This window comes from Microcebus murinus, chromosome 13 (assembly GCF_040939455.1).
Source record: "Microcebus murinus isolate Inina chromosome 13, M.murinus_Inina_mat1.0, whole genome shotgun sequence".
In the NCBI taxonomy this organism is placed as follows: Eukaryota; Metazoa; Chordata; class Mammalia; order Primates; family Cheirogaleidae; genus Microcebus; species Microcebus murinus.
In genome coordinates this window covers 7,061,182-7,066,941 of record NC_134116.1, presented here as the reverse complement: position 1 = coordinate 7,066,941, position 5,760 = coordinate 7,061,182, and positions in this window count along the sequence as shown.

Sequence of the window (5,760 nt, the reverse complement as noted above, 5' to 3'; positions counted from 1 at the left end):
CCGTCCTCCAGCCTTAGCGACGACGTGGCCTAACCGGCAGAGCTCCGGCCCGCCCTTTCCACACTGGCCTTCTCCGAGCCGCTGCCCCGGACCCCGGGCCTGCGCCAGGCCTGCCGCCCCAAGGGTGGGTGGCGAGTGTGCCAGGCCGATTCCGGCCAATGCCCAGCGTCAGCAGCCGGACTGGGACTCTCAAAGGCAGAAAGTGGCAGGTTTTCAGACATTTATTACTAAAAGAAAGGATATTTTCCAATCTCTGCCTTTCTTCCCCTACTTGAAAGAAAATCTCTGTCTTTCCACACACACAGGAACACTTACAATGCGTTGCTTTTATAGACAACTTTTAACAATAGGTCAGTGTTGGTTTTAATTTTTCCTCTTTTTCTGCATTTCTCAGAGGAAATGCAAATATTATATTTTCGAACAACAGTATAACACACTTCCAGTGATACTCATATTCAGGGCTATTTATATCTGGTAGAATCATTCTTTTGTGACACTATTTGAGACTCTTAATTTGATTTACTTTTGAAAGACTTTACATATTTTTTTCTGATTATCGCCTTCAGCAATAATGCCAGACATGTCTCATAATAACATTTAAAAACAAATCTCATGTCTACTAAAAATAGAAAGAAATAAGCTGGACAACTAAAAATATATAGAAAAAATTAGCCGGGCACGGTGGCGCATGCCTGTAGTCCCAGCTACTCAGGAGGCTGAGGCAGCAGGATGGCGTGAGCCCAGGAGTTTAAGGTTGCTGTGAGCTGGGTTGACGCCACGGCACTCTGGCCTGGGCGAGACAGAGCAAGACTCTGTCTCAAACAAAACAAAACAAAACAAAACCAAATCCCATGGATTCTAGATCACTTTCCTTTATTGAGAACTCAGTCCAGCCTCGTCCAGTTTGACACCCCAGTGTTTCTCCACTGCATTAGCCTCTGCCCGCCAGCGTGGACCTGCATGCCGTGCCTGGCGAGGGAGTAGCCCGGCTGCGGCCACACGGGAGCCACAGGCAGCCCAGGCTGGGTGGGCAGGCAGAGCTTCCTGGAGGCAGGGGCCGCCCCAGGTGGGCTTGCTCCACGGGTCCTCCTTCTTGTGGGGCTCTGCTGATGCCATCCACGTCCACTGGACCTGCAGGTCCCTCTTGTGGCCTGGCCGCGGCCACCGGTGGGAGCTGTTGCCTCCACCTGCCCTGGAGGTGTTGCTCCTCTGCCCTGCTGTGGCCTCTGCCCCTCGAGGAAGGTCTCCTGGGCGCCACCGCGCTGGGTGCTGGGGGCACGGCGTGTGGGGAACGCTCCGCGCCTGCCCCGGAGTGGGGACCAGCCTCCACACCCCGCTAGGCCGGACACGCACAGCTCCGACAGACAGTCCCTTCAGTAGCCCGCCACGCGAGGCGGCTGCGCCGGGTGCGGAGAGGAGAGGAGACGGAGCCGAAGGGGAGCTGGGCTCCCAAATCACCAGGGCGTGAATCTGAGCGGGCCCTCCCCTGCGGGGTGGGCGTCAGCATGTCACTTACAGCCTGCCTTTGTAAGGTGAGGGTGTGGACACCACCAGGATCCCAGGGTTATCGTGAGAATAAGAGGCAGGACCTGGCCTCCAGTTATTATTCATAAGTGCCATCTGTCGTGATTCTGTGTGTGAGTTTGTGTAGCCATGGTGTGTGAAATCTGCCATCCTAAACCTTTTTTCCATTTATGTAGGACTTGTGGTCAGTCAAGACTCCTTGCCCAGCTTCTGCACCTGGCCCCTGCCCCTGCTCCTGCCCTTGCCCCTGCTCCTGCTCTTGCCCCTGCCCCTGCCCCTTCACCTGCCCCTGCCCTTGCTCCTGCTCTTGCCCTTGCCCCTGCTCTTGCCCTTACCATTGCCCCTGTTCCTGCCCCTGCCCCTGCTCTTGCCCCTGCCTCTACTCCTGCCTCTGACCCTGTGCCTCCTCCTGCCCCTGTTCCTGCCCCTGCTCTTGCCCCTGCCCCTGCTCCTGCCCCTGCTCTTGCTCCTGCCCTTGGTCCTGCCCCTGCCCCTGTGCCTCCTCCTGCCCCTGGTCCTGCCCCTGCCCCTGTGCCTCTTCCTGCCCCTGGTCCTGCCCCTACTCTTGCTCCTGCCCCTGCTCCTGCCCCTGCCTCTGTTCCTACCCTTGGCCCTGCCCCTGCCCCTACTCTTGCTCCTGCCCTTGGTCCTGCCCCTGCCCCTGCCCCTGCCCCTGCTCCTGCTCCTGCTGCTGCTCCCGGCATTGCTGGCAGCAGAGAGTGAGAAGCCTAACTCACTGGGGGCGTCCCTCACTGGGGCAGCCTTGAGGGGAGGGTCCTGTCGGTATTGTGAGTGTAAGGATGGACCTGAATGCCGTGGTGACAAGGCACAAATGTACGCAGTGGTGCATCATTACGACGCATCATTGGGCAGTTTCCTTGTTGAGTCGCACACACGTGCCTCAATGGCACAGCCCACCTGGCTGTGTGGCAGAGTCTGCCACTCCCAGGCTGCAGATTGCGCAGCATGTCACTGTGCTGAGCGCTGTAAAAGCACCACGCTGTGCTCCATGGGGCTGCTGTCGTCTGTGTGTAGGGCCAGCCTTGACCTAAGCGTTGCTACACATGTGACTGAACCTGCACAGAGGGTCCCCAGCTACTTCTTGGCATTGCTGAGCAGATGCTGAGCACGGCCCACTCGCCCGCTGGCAGCGCTCGTTGCGTGCACTCTGCCCTCTTTCCTTCCCTCCACTCCGGACGCGTGGCCACGTCGGTGGCGTGATGCCGCTTAGGGAGCAGATACTCCTGGGGCTGGACCTGCTGGAAGTCCCCCAGGTCCCTCCCAAAGCTGTGGTCTTGGGACCCTGCCAGGCCTCCGGTTCCCCCGGCAGTGGGAAGAGCCTGGGTCTGTGCCCAGGGTGGTCACCTGGCCCAGGGCAGCCTCCGGACCCCTCCCCACAGCTTATCCTCCCCTCTGGAGCTGGGAGGAGGAGGCGGGAACGGGTGCCGTGGAGCTGAGGTGAGAAGGGAGTGTCTGTGGGGACAGAGCTGTCTCCAAAGGCCAGGGGTGCTGAGCTGCATGGCCTGCACGCTCCCCCACACTCCTCCAGGTGCCCCTGGGCCAGTGCGATCGGGGCCCCTCCCTTCCTCGGCTCCAGGGCGCCCAGGTCTGGTGGCTGCCGCTGCTGGCCTGAGTCTGCTTAGAAATATTTCTGTAGTTAATCGACTTGGGCTCTTTGAAAACTCATGCCAGCTGCAGGGCCAGTGGCCGTCCAGTGCGGCCAGTACAAGACAACGCGGCCCGGCTGACCGCCGGAGGACAGAGCGAGGACTGGCAGAGCAGCACCTCAACCGGGGCCTCTTCCCAGCTGCCGTGATGCTGGAATAGACAACAATTAGGCGGCTTACAGACGGCCAGCGAAGCCGGCTCCAGAGGCCACGCAAAGCGCCTGTGCAAATATACCGCGTGTAATGAGGGAGATTAGGAAAGATACTACATTATAAATGGGGATTTGGTGGAGTCAGTGCAATAATTTTTAAAAAGTGGTTTAATGAAGATTGATTGGCATGCTGTAGCCGTGTATGCCGTGATCCACATGCCAAGGGCTGGTCACCCCACATGCATCATCCGCAGAGCTACCTTCGAGGCTCTGCTCCCTGCCTGGCCCCGAGCCGGCTGCATGTCATTCATTGTCAGTAGGGCACGCGTGGTGTGAGCAGCACAGGGATTGCTGTGTTTTGTGTTTGCACAGGTCAGTTTCCCACCTGTGATTCCAGCTTCTGTGTGGACTGAGGGACATTTCTCTGGGGTGGGGGTCCCGTTGCTCTTGTCTAGTGACAACAGGCCTCTGAGGGTTCGTTAGTCAACATCAGTTTGCAAACCTACAGGTTCAGAGAGCAGCTCTAGGAAGAGGCCCTGAATCTACCTTCCTAATAATTTGCCCAGGTAGCTGGAATGCACACCCTGCTTGGGCGTTCCCCTTTGAATTACAGAAGCCTCTGGCCTCAGCTGAACAACCTTGCAACCCCTAGAATGGTCAGGGTTTTGGTCACAAGCTTCCTAGCCTCCCATTCCCACCACCAAAAAGTCAGGGTGGGGAGCAGGGAGAATAAGGGTCTACAGCACGTTTGGTACTCGCACCCAAACCTCTTACCCAAACCCCATAGATGCATCCCGCCCATCCCAGCCAGGACAGCGGACAGACCACCCTGACCACAGCAAGGGCGAGATCTCACTGAGCCACGTGCAAGATTGGCTGCTAACCCTAACGTGCGTGACCATACCTTGAGGATGGGCACTCAAACCGTAATTTGCAAATGGGGCAACGGAGGCGCAGTGCAAACCCAGATGGTGGGCGGGCGTCGTGCGTCCCGGGGCCCACGCAGTTGCCCCCGGGGGCTCCAGACCCTGCACCGCGCAGGCTTCCTCAGCCGCTGCCGCGCCTGCGGGGTCTGGGAGTCCAGAAGCGCTTGTTCTGCCACACTGCTGAGCGCGGCAGGATGGAGCTTGGGGCACGCGAGGTGGGCTTCCCTTGGAGAGGCTCACAGCCTGGGGGGGGGGCACGTGCGGGCAGAAGCCGCTCTTTCCTGCTTGTTTTCTTTACGGGGCGAGCACTGGCTCTGGCGACAGATCAGGGTGAGGAGGAAGGGGACTGGGCTCTCCATGGGGGCTCCCCCGAGTGTGTGGGGGCAGCATGGTGGCTGAGGGGACAGAGCACGCGGGTCCTGCTGGTGAGGACGGTGACACCCCTCCCCAGCACAGCTGAGGGTCCACGTGTGTTGCCCGTGCTGGGGATCAGAGCAGGCCAGCCCGTGCCCCAGGCTGGGTCTCAGCCCCAGGTCCCCTCAGCAGTGCCCAGAGCCTCTGAGAGATGGACACCGGCCAAAGAGACGCTGTGCTGTTCTCAGGGAGCTCGTGCCGGCACGGCTTGCAGGTGGGGCAGACGGGAGACGGATCAGGCATGGTTTAAGGGCTCCTGACCAGCTGGGTGCCGAGGAGGAGCCCCAGGAAGGCTCCCTTGGAGCGGGTGGTCGGGAGGGTCCCTGTGGAGAGGGGTGACATTAAACTTTGACTCAAGAAGAGAAAGACCCAGGTGGCAGAGCAGGGATGGAGCCACCCAGGCTGGCGGGACCGCCCAGTGGGCCTGACCGGGGACAGCCCCGGGATCCAGGGCTAGATCAAGGCTGGTGTGAAAGAGCGACACTGGTGTTTTCTGAAATGGAGAATGTTTTAAGTTCTATCTTATTTGGTGCCCAGTAGGAAGAATCACTCTGAAGAACTGGGGGGGAAAGTAGAGCCCACAAAATGTTTGGGAGCTGTCGTGGCTTTCCATTTGGGCCAGGGAGGCACAAACACACAGGGCTGGCATTGAGCAGCTATCCTTGCTGAGTGATTATTGCTGAGCACCTACCATGTGCTGGATTCTGGAATCAGGAGGGGACATTCACACTTGAGCTGATTAGGATGATTTGACTAGCAACGGCTTCTCTCTGGCTAAGCAGTGCTGACGCAGGGCAGCTGCCACCGAGTCAGAGGAAACACTCTCAGGACGTAAGGTCAGCTGGTCCTGGGCAGGGGGCCGATGTGTGGGACAGATTATAGCCCTTGGATCATATTCTGCAGTATGTATGTTGCTGAGTAATTAAGTAAACAAATATGTATTTCAAGAAAATAGTGTCATCTCTTACACTGGCTAGTTTTACCTTGATCATGCTGCACAACAAATTATGGCAAATTCAGAGGTGTAAACAGCAGTGCCTGCTCTCACATAGCTGTGGGAGGCTGGGCTGGGCTGGG